The sequence below is a fragment of the Ornithorhynchus anatinus genome, chromosome 3 (assembly GCF_004115215.2).
Source record: "Ornithorhynchus anatinus isolate Pmale09 chromosome 3, mOrnAna1.pri.v4, whole genome shotgun sequence".
NCBI lineage: Eukaryota > Metazoa > Chordata > Mammalia > Monotremata > Ornithorhynchidae > Ornithorhynchus > Ornithorhynchus anatinus.
This window is the reverse complement of record NC_041730.1, coordinates 90,711,304-90,731,085: the sequence shown is the minus strand read 5'-3', so window position 1 is coordinate 90,731,085 and position 19,782 is coordinate 90,711,304. Positions and strand designations below refer to the sequence as shown.

Sequence of the window (19,782 nt, the reverse complement as noted above, 5' to 3'; positions counted from 1 at the left end):
GTATTTCTTGAGCATCTACTCTGTGCAGGGCACTATACTGGCCAATAATAATAAAACACTCAGTGTCTATCTTTGTTGAGTTGTTACCTAACGGGGGAGACAGGCAGACACAATGCAAAAATGCAATCAGCTAAAGGGAAAACCTACATATAACAGAATGGACAATTTCTAAATCGATATTTACATACATGCTAAGGTTAACTTTATACCTCATTCATTTAGATGCGTATATATACACATAATACTAATAATAATTGTGGCTTTTTTTAAGGGCTTATCATGTGCCAAGTGGGCAGATTGAACACAGTCCCTTTCCCACATGGGGCTCACAGTCTAAATACCCATTTTACAGATAAGGTAACTGAGGCCCAGAGAAGTGAAGTGACTTGCTCAAGGTCACCCAGCAGACAAGTGGTGGAGCCTGGATTTATTATACTGTGGGCCTTCTATATATGTCCACGCATATATAGATAAGCACAGAAAGGGGATATAAATCAACACATATAAACGTGTTAGAGATGGCAGAGCACAGAGATGTGTTCAGAATGATGTTTTTGGGACAGGATCTGGGCAGAGGAGAGTAGGGTAGTTTGAAATGGGGAAGGAGATATTGAAGTGGAGGTCAATACAGCAGTGCCATCAAGACACGATGAAAACTTGAACCAGTGTGCTGACCCTAGGATGAAGAGAGGAGTCAAAGAAGCTGCGTGGCCTAGTGGATAGAGCCCGGACCTGGGAGACAGAGAATCTGGGTCTTAATCCTGTCCCTGTCACTCGTCTGTAGGTGACCCTGGAAAAGACACTTTACTTCTCCTGGCCTCAATAACCTCATCTGTAAAATGGGGATTAAAAATGTGAGCTCCATGTGGAGCATGAACTGATTATCTTGTATCTACACCAGTGCTTAATACAGTGTCTGGCACATAATAAGCTCTTAACAAATGCTATAACCAAAAAAAAGATCAAATGGGATGGGAAAATTAGAATGAGGAGTCGGCTGAGGAGAGAAAAAAGGAGTTCGGATTTAGCCATGCTGTGTTCTATCACTCAGCCAGTCAGTCGCATTTACTGAGCACTTCCTGCGTGCGATCACTGTACTAAGTACTTAGGAGAGTGCAGTACAGCAATAAACGGACACATTTTCTGCCCACAGTGAGTTTACAGTCTAGAGGGGGAGATGGTAGAGTTTGTGCTGGTTTCATTGACACATTTAGAAGGACAAGTTCCAGAGGCAAGACATCATCAAGTATTACTGATACAATTGACTTTTAAACTCATGAAACAATTTAGATGCTAATTTGCAAATGCAGTAATTTTGTGATAATGTCACTAATTGTAACAGTCAGTAGCACACCACAATACTTCATCAACATAAATGGCCCCTCTCACTGACCAGGATATAACGTTAATGTTTGTTTATGTCCCCTTGAAAGAGATTGAATGATTTCATTAATTTAAGGTTGTGCTAAATAGTTTTAGGACCAGGAGAATGAAATAACAATTGAGTTGATTTCTCAGAATTCCCTGCCCACTGCTTCCGAAAGCACTTGAGAGGCAAGACAGACCTAATGGACCTTGATTATCCAAAGTAAGGAGGTCTTAGATTAATAAAATAACAATTGGTTGGTGAGGAGTTCCCATCAGTGGCCATCAAAATAACGCTGGGAGAAACGCATCAATCAGTCAATCAAAGAATTTATTGACCGCTTGTTGTGTGCAGAGTACGGTACTAAGCAGCTGGGAGAAAACAATATAGCTGAGTTGGTAGACACATTTCCTGTCCACAGCAAGCTTACAGTTTAGAGGGGGAGAGAGACATGAAGCTAAATAAATAAATTATGGCTATGTATGTAAGTGAGAAGCAGTGGGGTTTAGTGACTACAACAGAGGTCTGGGAGTCAGAAGGACCTGGGTTCTAACCCTTGCTCTGCCATATGTCTACTGTGGGACCTTGGGCAAGTCACTTCACTTCTCTGGGCCTCAGTTACCTCATCTATAAAATGGGGATTAAGACTGTAAGCCCCATATGGTACAGGGACTGTGTCCAACCTGATTACCTTTCATCTACCCCAACACCTAAAACAGTGCCTGGCACATGATAAGTGCTTAACAAATACCATCATCATTATTATTATTACTATTATTATTATCATGACTCTCACTCCAGGTATTTTAGCAAGATGCCTCTTTTCAAACAATACTTCTCAGCCTTCTTCCTACACACCTTCACACACTCCCATGTATGACACCCATTAAGGGCCTCGGTAACCTTGATTCAGCTTGTCTGGAGAAATTAAGATTACATAATGTTAATATCATAAATACTCCAAATGAGTAATAGAGATCCAGGACACAATGCTTTAGGCACAAACTACTGTAGCCCAAACATGTCTGTTGGAATGGCCTGCAATAAGGAGTCTATTATTATTACTATTATTATTAGTCTATTATTTGTTTAACACCTACTTCACGTATTGTACAGAATTATATGTTTGGAAATATGTAACAAATTTACACATTGCATACACCCTTTGCCCACAGGGAGGTAGTTTCTCATCTAAGGGGCAGAGGAGGGAGGAGACAAACCGAGATTAAGTAACTTCCAAGCACCTTCCCTCTTCTTCCTATGGTCTAGAACCAGCAAAATCACTGAAGTTCTTCAGTGGATAATAATAATAATGATAACTGTGATACTTGTTAACCGCTTACTACGTACCTGGCACTGTACTAAGTGTTGGGGTAGATACAAGGTAATCGGGTCGGACACAGTCCCTGTCCCACACAGGGCTCACAGTTTTCATCCCCATTTTACAGATGAGGTAACTAGAGAGCAGAGAAGTTAATGACTTGCCCAAGGTCACACAGCAGCGAGATGATCAGGTCAGACACAGTCTCTGTCCCACCTGGGGCACACTGGCATTGAATCTCCATTTTACAGATGAGGAAACTGAAGCAAAAAGAAGTGAAGTGACTTGCCCCAAGGTCACACATCAGGCAAGTGGCAGAATTGGGATTAGCACCCAGGTCCTCTGACTCCCAGGCCCGTGCTCCTTCCATGAGGCCATAGTAAGGGGAAGAAATATTTTTTGGAACTCAACTCTTAGCACACCAAACAGGGGTCCTGGCCCATCTGGGGATGGGTGTTGAGGAGCAGCTGGCCTAGCGCTTAGCACTAACAGTTAGTGCTCAATAAATATGATGGAATGAATGAGCTAATAGAGCACGGGCCTGGGAGTCAGAAGGTCATGGGTTCTGATTCCGCCTCCACCACTTGTCTCTTGTCTGCCCTTGGGCAAGTCACTTCACTTCTCTGTACTTCAATTACCTCATCTGTAAAATAAGGATTGACACTGTGAGCCCCACGTGGGACAGGTACCGTGGCCAACCCGATTTGCTCGTGCCCACCCCAGCACTTAGTACAGTGCTTGGCCCATAGTAAGCACTTGACAAATACCACAATTATTATTACTATTATCAATTAGTATGTGCCAAGCACTGAGGTAGATACAAAATAATCAGGTCCCACATAGGGCTCATATCTCTAAATAGGAGGAAGAACATGTATTGAATCCCCGTTTGACAGATGAGGGAACTGAGACATAGAGAGGTTAAGTGACCTTCCCACGGTCACACAACAGACGAGTGGCAGAGCTGGGGTTAGAACCCAGGTCGTCTGGCTCCCAGGCCCGTGTTCTTTCCACTAGGTCACACTGCTTCTCTCTGAGACTTGTGGTCTTCCGTGGTTTGCCAAAGACCGTTCTGTAAGAGGAGCGTATGTTTGGTGAAGAAATTCATGAAGAGCTTGCAGGAGTAGTGTTGCCACAGGCTGAAGGGGAGAATAATAGTCTCCGTTTCTGGGATCTGTGCTCATGCTGAAAGAGGGATTTAGGGAGATGTTGTCAGTAACAGGAATAAGAAAGAAAGTAAAACCAGAAAGGGGTAGGTGTTATTTGGAAAACAGTAAATTGTTCTTCTATTTATCTTCCCATACTCCATTCATTCATTCAATTCAATCCTATTTATTGAGTGCTTACTGTGTGCAGAGCACTGTACTGAGTGCTTGGGAAATACAGCAATAAAGGGAAACAATCCCTGCCCACAGTGAGCTCACAGTCTAGACGGGGGAGACACAGTCACTGCAACTTATTATCCCTCTTCGTCCTACTAGGTAGGAAGATTTATGTCAGCCCCTCTCCCTTAAATTGTAAGCTTCTTTAGGTAATAGACCGTGACTTCTGCTATTACTGAACTCTTCCGAGAACAGGGCTCTGCACACACAAGGGGCAGAGCTGGAATTAGAACCCACGACCTCTGACTCCCAAGCCCGTGCTCTTTCCGCTAAGCCACGCTGCTTCTCCTGTAAATGTAAATGCTTCTCATGTAAATTGAAAACCTGTAGAGGACAGGGGAACGTATGTACCAACACCGCTTGGGAGTCAGAGGATGTGGGTTCTAATCCCGGCTCTGCCACTTGTCAGCTGTGTGACTTTGGGCCAGTCACTTCACATCTCTGGGCCCCAGTTATCTCATCTGTAAAATGGGGATTAAGACTTTGAGCCCCACGTGGGACAACCTGATTATCTTGTATCTACCCCTGCACTTAGAACAGTGCTTGGCACATAGTAAGCATTTAACAAATGCCATCATTATTATTATTATTAATATTGTATGCTCCCAAGAGTTCAGTTACAGTGCTCTGCCCACAGTAAGCACTCAGTAAATACCAGTGATTGATTAGTAAAGCACAGTGCTCTGCACATACTAGGCACTCAAGATGTACTATCGATGGAATGATAGGACGAATTACGATTTTCTCCAAAGACCCAGTGTCCACCCACTCATCTTCAAACCCTGATATTTTAATAACAATAATTATTACTATGGTATTTGTTAAGCGCTTACTGTGTGCCAAGCACTGTTACAAGCACTGGGGTAAATACAAGGTCATCAGGTTGTCCCACGTGGGGCTCACAGTCACAATCCTCATTTTACAGATGAGGTAACTGAGGCACAGAGAAGTTAAGTGACTTTCCCAAGGTTACCCAGCAGACCAGTGGCAGAGCTGGGATTAGAATCCACGAGCTCTGACTCCCAAGCCCGTACTCTTCCCACTAGGCCACGCTGCTTCGATTTGCAGCTTAAAGACGGAAGAGTTTGGGATGAGACCATCGGGGTCCTCCCTTTGCTGGGTGTCCTGTCGGAGGGAAATGCCCTGCTCAAGGACTAGAGCCAGAATGCATAAACCTCTGACCACAGTCCAGAAGGGAACAAGCCTGGGAAACTTGTCCAGAGAGAGCTTTTGTTTTATGGGTTGGGAATCAGGCGGATGATTCCATAAAGAAAATACTGAAACGCCTCACAGCGTCTTGTCCATCCAAAACAAATCTCTTGTGTTGGAGCATTGCGCAAAAGCCAAGACCTCACCGCTAGAAGCTCCTTGTGAACCATCTCACCCACGCTGCGCTGGATGCTAGGCGACTCATCACCAAACAGTGAGAACAGCTTGCCAGTTAAGAGGTCCGTGTGGAGCCAGTGCTCCAGACAACCGCAAAGCAGCATGGCCTAGTGGATAGAACCTGGGCCTGGGAGTCAGAAGGACCTGGGTTCTAATCCCAGCTCCACCACTTCTCTGCTCAGTGACTTCGGGTAAGCCACTTTCATTCATTTGCATTTATTGAGTGCTTACTGTGTGCAGAGCACTGTACTAAGCACTTTAGAAAGTGCAATACAACAATAAATAGTGACTTTGCCTGCCCACGAAGAGCTCACAGTCTAGAGTGGGGGAGACACATCAATACAAATAAATAAAATTCCAGATATGAACATAAGTGCTTTGGGGCCGGGAGCGGAGAAGAGCAAAAGGGATTAATAAAATTACAGATATGTTCATAAGTGCTGTGGGGCTGAGGGGGGAAGAGCAAAGGCGGCAAGTCAGGGCAACGTAGAAGGGAGTGGGCGGTGAGGAAAAGCGGGGGTTAGTCTGGGAAAGCCTCTTGGAGGAGATCTGCCTTCAGTAAGACTCTGAGCGGAGGTGAGTAATTGTCGGATTTGAGGAAGGAGGGTGCTCCAGGCCAGAGGTTGAATGTGGACTGGGTGTCAGTGGTGAAATAAGCAAGATGGGGGCACAGTGAGAAGGTTAGCAATAGAGGAGGGAAGTGTGCGCGCTGGGTTGCAGGAGAGTAGTGAGGTGAGGTAGGAGGTGGCAAGGTGGTAGAATGCGTTAAAGCCAATGGTGAGGGGTTTTTTGTTTGATAAAGAGGTGCATGGGCAACCACTGGACTTTCTGAGGAGCCGGGTGACGTGTCCTGAACGTTTTTGTGGAAAAATTCATCCAGGTGGCAAAGTGAAGTACGTACTGGAGTAGGGAGAGACAGGAGGTTGGGTGGTCAGCGAGGAGGCTGATGTAGGAATCCAGGCGGGACAGGATGAATGACTGTATTAATGTGGTAGTGGTTTAGATACAGAGGAAAAGGCAGATTTTAGCGATGTGGTGAAGGTGGGACCGACAGGATTTAGTGATGGATCGAATATGTGGCTTGAACGACAGAGAGGAGGCGAGGATAACACCAAGGCTATGGGCTTGTGAGACAGAAAGGATGGTGGTGCCTTCTACAGTGATGGGAAAATGAGGGGAAGGACAGGGCTTGGGTGGGAAGATAAGGAGTTACGTTTTGTACACCCTGTACAAAAGCTTGAGGTGACTGGAGGATGTCCAAGTAGAGATGTCTTGAAGGCAAGACGAAATGCAAGACTACAGAGAGGAAGAGAGATCAGGGCTGGAGATGTAGATTTGGGTGTCACCTGCATAAAGGTGGTAATTGAAGCCATGGGAGCAAATGAGCTCTCCGAGAGAGCGGGTGTAGATGGAGAATAGACGGGGACCCAGAACTGAACAATGAGGGACTCCCACAGTCAGGGGGTGGGAGGCAGGGGAGGAGCCCTCGAAGGAGACTGAGAATGAACGGCCAGAGAGATAAGGGGAGAACCAGGAGAAGACAAAGTCACTTAAGTCAATGTTAGACAAGATTTCCAGGAGAAGGGGATGGTCCACAGCATTGAAGGCAGCTGAGAGGTCGAGGAGGATTAGGTCGGAGTAGAGGACATTGGATCTGGCAAGAAGGAGAGCATTGGTTTCCTTTGAGAGGGCTGTTTCGGGGTAGTGAAGGGGACAGAAGCCAGACTGGAGGGAGTTAAGGAGAGAAGTGGAGGAAACAAATTTGAGACAGCAGGTGTAGACAACTCACTAAAGAAGTCAGGGAAGGCCTCTTGAAGGAGACGGGATTAGGAAGGCTTAAAAATACGGAATGCTTCACAAATGTGTGTGTCAACCTTGCGGAGAAAATGCCATTAAATTAAATATAATATGGTTGTGAAAGGCCTGATGTAAATCCATACAAAGAGGGCAGCACCGATTTAAACTTTCGAATGAGTGACTTCCTAAATGTCCTTTTATTTCCTTAGATTCCTTCACACAGCAAAGCAGCGAGAAGCAAAATGGTCTAGCGGAAAGAGCACACGCATGGGAGTCAGATGACCTGGGTTCTAATCCTGGTTCTGCAACTTGCCTGCTGTGTGACCTTGGGCAAGTTACTTCATGCCTCTGTGTCTCAGATACTTCATCGGCAAAACGGGGATTAAGAATGTGAGCCCCATGTGGGACATGGACTGTGGCCAATCTGATTATCTTCTATCTACCCCAGAGCTTAATACAGTGCCGGCACATAGTAAGTGCTTAAAAAATACCATTTTTAAAAAAAGCAATGAGAATCCAATATAACTTTCAATCAATCAACCAATCATATTCATTGAATGTCTACTGTATGCAAAGTACTGTCACTTAAGAGACCTCACTAGAGTCAGAAGTTATGATCTTTGCGAGAGAAGAGCCTGGAACTGGAGATCGGTGAGGATGCTGATGCAGTAGCCAAGATGGGAAACGGCAAGTCGTAGTGGATAGAGCGTGGACCTGGGAGTCAGAATCCCAGCTCTGACACTCGTCAGCCATGTGACCGTGGGCAAGTCACTTCACTTCTCTGCTCCTCATTTCCCTCATCTGGAAAATGGGGATTAAGACTGTGAGTCCCAAGTGGGACAAAGGACCGTGTCCAACCCGATTTGACTGCATCTACCCCAGCGCTTAAAAAGTGCCTAGCACATAGTAAGAGCTTAACAAATACCACACTTAAGTCCTTGGACCACCACTGTTATCAGATGTTAGAAAGCACTTCCGTCCCCCTGGGAAATGTTCCCACCTCAACAGGTTTTGAACGTCTTAAAGCTAGTCACGAAGGACTTGCTTTATGTGATTGACAGTGGTAGAAAGACACACATCATCATCATCATCATAATTGTGGTATTTGTTAAGGATTTACTAGGTTCCAGGCTATCCTATGAGCTGAGGCAGATACAAGGTAATCAGGTTGGACTCAGTCCCTGTCCCATGTGGGGCTCACAGTCTTAATCCCATTTTCCAGATGAGGGAACTGAGGCCCCAGAGAAGTCAAGTGACTTGCCCAAGGTCACACAGCAGGCAAGTGGCAGAGCTGGGATTGGAACCCAGATCCCCCTGACCGTCAGGACCATGCTCTATCCACTACGGCACAATGCTTCACATCCAAGAGGACATGCAGAGAACTGTAATTCACTGGCAAAGTCTGCCCAGCTCTTACTCAAATATCAGTCCAGATGATCCTGGTCTGATCCCCTGAAAAAGAAGCTAATGATCCTTCAATCAATTGATGATATTCATTGAGGGTTTGCGGTGTGCAGAGCACTGTACTAAGCATTTGGGAGAGTACAATACACCAGAGTTGGTAGACACGCTCCCTGCCCACAAGGAATTATAATCTGAAAGGGAAAATAGACATCAATATAAATAAATAATTTATAGACAGGGACATAATTGCTGTGGGACTGAGGGTGGTGTAAATTCCAAATGCCTACCAAAGGGGACAGATCCAAGTGCAGAAACGACACATCGATTGCTCTGTCGGTCTTCCCAGCCCGAAACAGCGCTGCTGCCTTTTCCTTCCTAATAAAATGTTGTAAGACTGCTAACAGGGTTACAGAAGGAGAAACACCATAGCCTGGTAGACAGAGCACGAGCCTGTGAGTTAAAGGACCTGAGTTCCAATCTTGGCTCCACCACCCATCTGCTGTGTGACCTTGGGCAAGTCATTTTACTTTGCTGCACCTCAGTTCCCTCATCTGTTAAATAAGGATCAAGACTGTGAGTCCCATGTAGGACAGAAACTGTGTCCAACCTGATTATCTTTGGTCTTCCTCAGTGCTTAGTACAGTGCCTGGCACCTAGTAAGCAGTTAACAGACACAATAAAAAAAGGAAGGTACACACAGGCCACCTATAGATTTTATGTACACACAAACAGATGGTTATCCCAGGTGTAGAAGGAAGAAGATATATGAGGTCCTGATTGATGCTATGATCTCCCTAGAGTTGTAAAATTATTCCTTCTGTTTTCAGTAAGCATCATTACTCCCACCTCCATTACACTACTCTCGGGGAACATGAGCAATTAAAGATAACCTCAGTATCAAATAAATGAACATGAATTAAAATCATAAAGATAAAACTGGGGTAGTGGTTTGATTAATAGGAATCTCAGAAAATGCTATAGGCCTAGAGGGAGATTATTTAAGGGATAAGGAGAAAGCAGGCGTCAACTTCATATTCATGGAATTTTACTAGTGTTCACCCAGAAATCAAGAAGGTAAAATCCATTTAGCCAGCTGGGATCCCAAGATGTCCCTTAGAACAGTTGTGTGACTTTGGACCCTTCTACATCCCCCCATCTAGACCCTAAGTTCATTGTGGGCAGGGAACGTGTCTACCAACTCTGTTATACTGTTCTATTGTATTCTCCCAAGTGCTTAATACAGGTCTCTGCACATGGTAAGTGATCAATAAATATGATTGATTGATTAATAAAGGCTTCTTTTGAGGATGTGAAGTAGGACTTCCTGAGTGTGGTCTGAAGAAAACTGAGGGTGGTGTGAATACCAGATGCCTACAAAGGGGACAGATCCAAGGGCACAGACGATGCATTCATTCACTCATTCAATCGTGTTGATTGAGCGCTTACTGTGTGCAGAGCACTGTACTAAGCAGTTAGAAAGTACAATTCAGAAACAAAGAGAGACGATCTCTGCCCACAAAAGGCTCACAGTCTAGAAGGGGGAGGAGACAGACATCAAAACAAGTAAACAGACATCAACTGCAACAATATCGATAAATAGAATTATAGATATATATACACATCAAAACAAGTAAACAGGCATTAATAAAAATAAATGCAAATGTACGTATATAGATATGTACATATTTACACAAATGCTGTGGGGTGGAGTTGGGGGGTAGAGCAAAGGGAGCGAGTTGGGGCATTGGGGGTGGGGGAGCTGATTAGATTGTAAGCCCATCAGTGGCCAGGGGCCGTCTCTATCTGTTGCAGAATTGTATATTCCAAGTGTTTAGTACAGTGTTCTGCACATAGTAAGCGCTCAATAAATACTATTGAATAAATAATTACTATTGAATGAATGAATGAATGAAAGAAAAAGGAGGCCTTAGTCTGGGAAGACCCTCTGGAGGAGGTGAGCCTTCAGTAGGGCTTTGAAGGGTGGGGGGGAGTGTGATAGTTTTGACACATCTATTGCTCTGTTGTTCTTCCCAGCCCAGAAAAGTGCTGCTGACTTTTCCTTCCTAATAAAACGTTGCAACACGGCTACCAAGGTTACATTCATTCATTTTCATTCATTCAATCGTATTTATTGAGCGCTTACTATGTGCAGAGCACTGTACTAAGCGCTTGGAATGGACAATTCGGCAACACATGGAGACAATCCCTGCCCAGGGACAGGCTCACAGTCTAAACGGTTACATGAGGAGAAGCAGCGTGGCCTAGTAGATAGACCATGGGCTTGGGAGTTAGAGGACTCGAGTTCTAATCCCAGCTTCACCACTCGTCTGCTGTGTGACCTTAGGCAAGTCACTTCACTTTGCTGCACCTCAGTTCCCTCATCTGTTAAATGGGGATTAAGCACTGTTGTCAGTCCAAAGTAGGGAGCTGAATTTGTCAAACACTACACTCTGCCACAGTTCCTTCAGGCGGTCCATATGGGGAGAATGGACGGCGGTGGGACACTGCTACCCAGGGGCCAGGATGAGAGAATCAAAACCTCATTCATTCAACTGTATTTACTGAGCGCTTACTGTGTGCAAAACACTGTACTAAGCACTTGGGAGAGTACATTATAACAACAGACAGATTCTCTGCCCACTATGGGCTCACAGTCTAGAGGGGGAGACAAGACATTAAATAAATAAAAAGATAGATAAATTAAATAAATTACAGATATATACATGCGTACTGTGGGGATAGGAGAGAAGGCAAATGAGGGAGCAAGTAAGAGCAGTGCAGAAAGGAGTGGGAAAAGAGGAGAGGAGGGCTATAGTCAGGGAGGGTTTCTTGGAGGAGATATGCCTTCAATAAGGTTTTGAAGCGGGGGAAAGCAATTATCTGTCTGATATGAGGAGGGAGGGCGTTTCAGACCCGAAGTAGGATGTGGGTGAGAGGTTGGCAGTGAGATAGGTGAGATCCAGGTAGTGAGAAGGTTAACATCAGAGGAACGAAGTGTGGGAGCTGGGTTGAAGTAGGAGAGAAGAGAGGTGAGGTAGGAGCGGGCAAGGTCATGAAGGGCTTTAAAGTCATTGGTGATGAGTTTTCTTTGACACGGAGGTGGATGGGCAATCTTATCATCGTATCCACCGTCTTACATTTGAAAATCTCTTAAGAATTCACAGTCAAGGCCACTTTTTGGAGCAAAGAAGTATCTGTTTGGTGATCTAGAGGCGACCAAATCAATGGCTCCCGAGAATGCCGGCCCAAGACTTCTGAAAACAAGTAGGTCATCATCGATGGCATTAATTGAATGCTTTTACTGCGTGCAGAGTACCGTAGTAAGTGGTTGGGACGGGACAATACAGCAGAGCTGGTAGACACTGTACCTGCCCACGACGAGCTTACGTGGGCAGTGGAAGCTTGCATGTGGCCCATCATGATTCCCAGAAAGAATGGAGAAAGTGCAACTCGCCTTTCCCTGCAACCTGGGCAGGGAAAGAGCCTACCAACTCTGTTCTATCGTACTCTCCCAAGCGTTTAATACAGTGCTCTGCACACAGTATGCACTCAATAAATATGACTGATGGATTGATTGAGTTTGGATGCTAATCCAAATTCTGCCAACGACCTTCGATGGGCATAACATCTCTATGTCTCAGTTTCTTTACCTGTAAAATGGGGATAAGATATTAGCTTTCCCTACAGGGTAGATTACCCCTCTCAGGATTTCAACTGGAGAGTTCCAGTCCTCTACCAGTCTCGGCTATGGGAGGGAGAGTCGAACAGAGACCTACCCATTCCATTCCTAGCTTGGCCAGTGGCTAGCGAGTGGAAGGCAATCTGCTACAAGTCAAAACTCCCCGGTACTGGGGAGCGGAAGCATGGGATAGAGTCGAGGGCAGAGACTCAAGTTTACTGCACGGAAGAAGGCAGTGGTAAACCACTTCCGGATTTTGACAGAAAATTCTATAAATACACGACAGAATGATTGCAAATGGAGATGGGGGGTTCTGGGAGAGATGTGTCGCTATGGGTCGGAGATGCTCCGACAGCATAAGACAAGACAAGACACATTAGATAGCAAGCCCTGTGCAAGGCAAGGTCCATGTCTGATCCAACAATGTTGGCATGTGGTGTTTGGCACATAGTAAGCACTCGATAAATACTCTATCTAACCTTCCCGCTCTTCAAAATCTGCTGGAAAGTATTTTTAATAGTATTCGTTAAGCACTTACTATGTGCCAGGCACTTTACTAAACAATGGGGTAGATACAAGCTAATCAGGTTGGACACAGTCCTTGTCCCACATGGGACTCACACTTTTAATCCCCATGTTACAGATGAGGGAACTGAGGCCCAGAGAGTAATAATAATAACTATAGTATTTAATAAGCTCTTAAAATGTGCCAGGCACTGTACTAACCACTGGGGTGGATACAGGCAAATTGGGATGGACACAGTCCCTGTCCCACATGGAGCTCACAGCCTTAATCCCCATTTTACAGACGAAGTAACTCAGGTACAGAGGAAGTGAAATGACTTACCCAAGGTCATATGGCAGACAAGTGGCAGAGCCGATACTAGAACAGTGCTTTCATTCATTCATTCAATAGTATTTATTGAGCGCTTACTATGTGCAGAGCACTGTACTAAGCGCTTGGGATGAACAAGTCGGCAACAGATAGAGACGGTCCCTGCCGTTTGACGGGCTTACAGTCTAATCTAATCTTGGCACATAGTAGGCACTTAACAAATGCCATAACTATTATTAACCTAAGTCCTTCTGACTCACAGGCCCAAGCGCTATTCAATAGGCCCACACTGCTTCTCAGGGACCATTTAAACAGGAATCAATCCTCCGGGTGCTAATTACAATTATGATTAAAAATTTAAGTTGAGAATGAAGTTAAAGAGCCGACGAGTCTAAAATTCATAGCGAATATGCAATCGAGAAGCCGTTCCGCCTTCTGTAGTCACCCAGGGAAATCAAGGCCAAAGACTCTGACCCTGCGTAGGGGCAAGTTCAATTCCTCGAGCCAATCACCTTTTATGGGGCTCCTAACTGATCCGGCCCATCTATTTCTCCCGGCCCCTGAGACTCATCTTTCGAATCTCTCCCCCGTCCTGCCGCTCCCTGTTCCCAACTCAAATCTGCCCCATTAGAGCCCGCTTCACCTTCAGACCTTCTGCACTGGGAGACATCTGCCACGCCAGTTCCTACTGCCTCCTATCCCACGACACCTTATCGGTTACCCTTATTTCTATATCAATGGATGAACCGCATTTATTGATTCGCTTTGCCATCTCGGCATGGCGTAGCGGACAGACCCCGAGCCTGGGACTCAGAAGGACATGGGTTCTAGCCCCAGTTCCGCCACTTGACTGCTGTGTGAACTTGGACAAGTCACTTCACTTCTCTGTGCCTCAGCTACCTCATCTATAAAATGGAGGTTAAGATTGGGACCCCCCACGAGGGACAGGGACTGTGACCAACTTGACTGTCTTGTATCTACCCCCGTGCTTAGAAGAGGGTCTGGCACATAATAAGTGCTTAAACAAATACCGTGGGGGAAAAAAGCAGATTATTCTATAATTTTCCTTCGGCTCCCACTCTAGGTGGTGTCTGCCTATCTCCTTCATTATAATTTTAAACTCTTCATGGATAGGATTGTTTCCTCCTCTGCTCGCAATGGGTGTTCAATAAATACCACTGAATGAACGAATGGAAATAGACAGAGGAACCTATATTCAATCAATCAATCAAAAGTATTTATTGAGCCCTGAGAGAAGCAGCGTGGCTCAGTGGAAAGAGCACGGGTTTAGGAGTCAGAGGTTGTGGGTTCTAATTCCGGCTCTGCCACCTGTCAGCTGTGTGACTTTGGGCAAGTCACTTCACTTCTCGGTGCCTCGCTTACCTCATCTGTAAAATGGGGATTACGACTGTGAGCCTCACGTGCGACGACCTGATAACCCTGTGTCTACCCCAGCGCTTAAAACAGTGCTTGGTACATAGTAAGTGCTTAACAAATACCAACATTATTATTATTATTACTGTGTGCAGAGCCTTAATGCCTTAGGCCCTAAATTTGTTTAGCTTTCTCTTCTCATTTTAATCAATCAATTAATGGTATTTATTGAGTGCTTACTATGGGCAGAAAACTGTACTAAGCGCCTGGGAGAGCACAATATAACAGAGTAGGGAGACACATTCTCACCTACTAGAAGCATATATATTCATCAAGGTTGCCATAAATGGTAGCCTTTAGAGCTTCAGTTCACAAATTGGAGAGATGCAGGGAAAACTAACATCTCAAGATGGAATAATTTAAGGTTTGGATGCTATAGTTGGGAAAAAATTGCTGGTATGATCCTTTCTTCCTGCAGATACCTGGGACAAATGCATCTAATAAGCAAACGGTAAACTACATTAGGAACAGCTTCTGGGTAGAACTGAGGTATTCTGAAATGGAAGAAGGGAAACAAGCCAGTGAACTAGTCACTAAACTAATTAAATTGATTCCCTCAGGGTGCAAGCGTGTCCAAGTCGAAATCAAGGGAAACTTTTAAAAGGTAAATTTTGAAGCAAAATGGACCCAAGTTATATGGATCCAGCACAGATTCTCCTGGCAAAAGACAGGCCCCAGTTCAAAATGGTCTCCTTGTAGAAGGGAAGGTTGATAAATTAGAATAAATTAGAACATTTTTCTCGTAGAATTCAACTCAATCGATTACATTTATTGAGAGCTTACTGTGTGCAGAGAGAGTACAATACAACTCTGTATACTCAATACAACAGAGTTGGTAGACACTCTCCCTGCCCATGGTCAGCTGATTTTTTTAAAAAATATTATTTTGATTGTTGCTGTCACTGTATTTGTGAATGTCTGTCTCCCCCGTTTAGACTGTGAGTCCATAATTGGGCAGGGATTGTCTCTATCTGTTGCCGAATTATACATTCCAAGCGCTTAGTATAGTGTTCTGCACATAGTAAGCTTTCAATAAATACTATTGAATGAAAGCACTTAGGTACACAGTCCCCAGCCCCTCAGCACTTTGGTACATATCCATATTCTCTGCTCCTTCCCCTATCTGTAATTTGTTTTAATGTCTGTCTCTCCCAGTGGATTGTAGATGCCTTGAGGGGGCTCTGCAGAATGCTTATTACAGTACTCGGCACACCATAGTTTTATTATCATTATTATCAAGTGCCGTGGAGTCATTTCTGATTCACAGAGACTTTATGGATATATTTTCTCCAGAAGGTCCTGTCTTCTGCCATAATCTGTAACCTTTCTAACGGTTCCTCCGTTATTGTTGTTATTGTCTCTATCCATCTAGCTGCCGGTCCACCTCTTCCACTTTTTCCCCGGACTTTTCCTAGTATTAGCGTCTTCTCCAGAGAATTAGTCCTCTTGGTTTTGTGTCCTGAAGGTGCCCACACACCACAGTAAACACCTAATAAATGCCATGGATTGATTGATTGTGAGGAGGTACCTCTCTCCTATTCAGGCAGAATTTACTCTGACTGGAGACCCCATTTTATTTTATTTGGGAGAAAGATTGCTTCGCCGGAGGGGCATTTTGTATTAGACCCAATTTAGACATTATCCTTTGGGGACTTATCCCTTGAAATCAAAGAAGTGGGCTCTTACCTGCAAAGGGCTTGTAAGGATTTGCAATGTAGATCAGTCTCCCGGGAGGCCCCCGGGAGATGATTGTTAATCTGTTACTTGCTTTCCTTTTTTCTCCAAGGCAAAGAGACAGCACTGGGGACAGGTGGAAACGTCTGAAGGACAGGCTAGAGGTCGGTTAGATGAGCAGGTGGTGGAGGAGCCTCTGGTGAAGTGTGAATAATGTCTCCAGCTCTGACTTTTAAGCTCATTGTGAGCAGGGAATGTGCCTGTGATATTGCGTGGTTCAGTGAAAAGAGCACGGGCTTGGGGGTCAGAGGTCAGGGGTTCTAATCCTGGCCCCACCGTTTGTCAGCTGTGTGATGTTGGGCAAGTCACTTCACTTCTCTGTGCTTCACTTACCCCATCCGTAAAATGAGGATTAAGACTATGAGCCCCACGTGGGACAACCTGATCACCTTGTATCCCCACAGCGCTTAGTACAGTGCTTTGCACATAGTAAGCGCTTAACAAATGCCATCATCATCATCATATTGTTATATTGTACTCCCCCATGGGCTTAGTGCAATGCTCTATATACAGTAAGCGCTCAATAAATAAGATTGACTTGACTGACTGAGTATTCGGGCCTCAAAAACCAGCCAGAGAGGAAATCCTGTCCTTTGATTTTGCAAATTGGAATCAGGACTGGAAGCTGAGCCATGACAAAGCTGGAAAGCATCCAGGGATTGATAGCCACATTCAGAAGCCCACATGTTGGGGGTTAAAGTAGCTACCAGACCTTCTCGGACCCATTGGACTTCTCCTTCCCCAAGGGGGTGTTGACCATCCCACTGGTATTTCCCTGCTCCCGCCTAATGGTCTAGGCTTTGACCCTTGGAATCCTTCCTCTCTGGCCTGGGTAATTCATTCAATTGTATTTATTTTGCACTTACTGTGTGCAGAGCACCTGTACTAAGTGCTTGGGAGAGTACAATATAACAATAAAGTGACTTCCCTGCCCATAATGAGGTCTAAAGGGGGAGACAGACATTAATATACATAAATACATTACAGATATGGACATAAGTGCTGTGGAGCTGGGAAGGGGGATGAACAAAGGGAGCAAATCAAGATGACGCAGAGGGGAGTGGGAGAAAAGGAAAAGGGGGGGAAGACTTCTCGAAGGAGATGTGCCTTCAATAAGGCTTTGACGTGGAGGAGAGTAATTGTCTGTCAGATTTGAGGAGGTAGGGCGTTCCAGGCCAGAGGCAGGGCGAGGGAGAGGGGTCAGCAATGAGATAGACAAGATAGAGGTTCGGTGAGAAAGTTAACATTAGAGAAATGAGAGGCTGGGTTGTAGTAGGAGAGTAGCTAGGTGAGGTAGGAGGGGACGAGGTGATTGAGTATTTGACGGGTGTCACCCCGCTCACGCTTTCGCGGGCTTTCTCCCATTCGAGGACTGTCCACAGGGAGTTTTGCAAAGATAATAAATAGCTTCGAGTCCCGCCCTTTGCAGCCCTCAAGGAGAATTTTCCCACGGGCAAACTGGTCCCATCTCCCATGGGAAAACTGCCCCGGGATACTGCTTAAATTAGGCAGGATGGGGTGTAGTGACCTAGCTCTGTTTTTAGGCTTCCAGAAACCAGCATCTGGAAGCCTGGGTCCTAGTCCCTAAGATAACAACAACAACAATAATAATGACAATAATTATAACTGTGGCATTTGTTAAGCACTTACTGTAAGCTAAGAATTGCCTCAGTGAAGGACCTGGGATTAGAACTCAGGTCCTCTGACTGCCAGGGCTATGCTCTTTCCACTAGATTGTGGAGTTATATCTGATTCAGCCTTCCTATGAAGATAATAATAATAATAATGATGGTATTTGTTAAGCACTTACTATGTGCAGGGTACTGTTCAAAGCGCTGGGGTAGATACAGGGTCATCAGATTGTCCTACCTGAGGCTCACTGTCTTAATCCCCATTTTACAGATGAGGTCATTGAGGCATAGAAAAGTTAAGCGGCTTGCCCAAGGTCACACAAGATCCCACCTGCATACCATTTGATTCCTTCCCCGAGTGTCAGCATGAGCTAGGATTTTGCTGGCACGGATTTACTCTTTCCTACTTAGACTGGGAGCCCCCCGTGTGAGCCAGAAACTTGGTCTAACTGGATTCACTTGTCTCTACCCCAGTGCTTAGAGCAGTGCTTGGCACAGAGGAGCAGCATGGTATAGTGGATAGAGCACGGCCCTGGGAGTCAGAAGGTCATGGGTTCTAATCCCAACTCCACCACTTGTCTGCTGTGTGGCCTTGGGTAAGCCACTTCACTTCACTGTGCCTCAGTTACCTCATCTGTAAAACCGGGATGAAGAATGCGAGCTTTGTATGGGACTGTGTCCAACTGGATTTGCTTATATCCACTCCAGTGCTTTAGTACAGTGCCTGGCACATAGTAAGCACTTCACAAATATCATAATTATTATTATTGTTATTATTACAGAAAATGCTTAACAAGTACCATAATCATCATCATCATTTCCTTTCTTCTCCCGAATGTCAGGAGTTGGCCTATCAACAACAGCCTAAACAGCGACTGTCCGAGGACAGCTTTCAGTGGCTTCCTCCTGGGGAAAAGCCCATTGGCCTTTCCTCACATTTAATCCTTTCAAACCTCTCCATTGCTTTTCAGAGTTGACGATTCTCTGCTCCTAGAAACTTTCTCTGGCTTTGGTTTTACATTCACAGCCCTCTCCCGGTGAATAACAATGATAGTAATTATAATGGTCATAACTGAGATATTTGTTAAGCACTTGTGTACCAAGCCGGGGAAGATATAAGCTAAACAGATCAAACACAGTCCCTGTCCCACATGGAGCTTACACTCTACAGAAGAGTGAGAACAGGTAGTGAATCCTCTAGACTGTAAGCTCATTGTGGGCAGGGAATGTGCCTGTTATAATGTTGTGTTGTACCCTCCCAAGACCTCAGGTCAGTGTCCTATCACACAGTAAGCGCTCAATAAATCTGATGGATTGATTCATTGAATCTCCATTTTACAGATGAGGAAACTGAGGCACGGAGAAGTTAAGTGACTTGCCCAAGGTCACTCACAGTTAGGAGAGGAGAGGATCCAGGATCAAGCTACAGTAGCAGGCGGCCCACTCAAATATCTCCTTCGTTAGCTTTTCTTCCGCTTCACAATCTCCCGATTGGGGATGTTCCCTCCACTTCTGTTCTGGGTCCTCTCCCTTTCTCACTCTATAATCACTTTCTCCTCTGCTCACCTGACATCAGGCTTCAGCCGCCAACTCTTCGCAAATAATAATAATAATGGTGCTATTTGTTGAGCGCTTACTATGTGCAAAACACTGTTCTAAGTGCTGGGGGATACAGGGTGATCAGATTGCCCCTCGTGGGGCTCACAGTTTAAATCCCCACTTTATTCATTCAATAGTATTTATTGAGCACTTACTATGTGCAGAGCACTGTACTAAGCGCTTGGAATGAACAAATCGACAACAGATAGAGACG

General features: G+C 45.0%; 1 non-coding gene across 1 annotated transcript; it reads left to right on the top strand.

Annotated features, from left to right (window-relative positions):
• The first annotated feature begins 12,352 nt into the window (after positions 1–12,352).
• Positions 12,353–12,489, top strand: LOC114810840. Its single transcript, XR_003758531.1, has one exon. It is a non-coding gene; the product is annotated as a small nucleolar RNA SNORA7 (small nucleolar RNA).
• Positions 12,490–19,782: the final 7,293 nt, after the last annotated feature.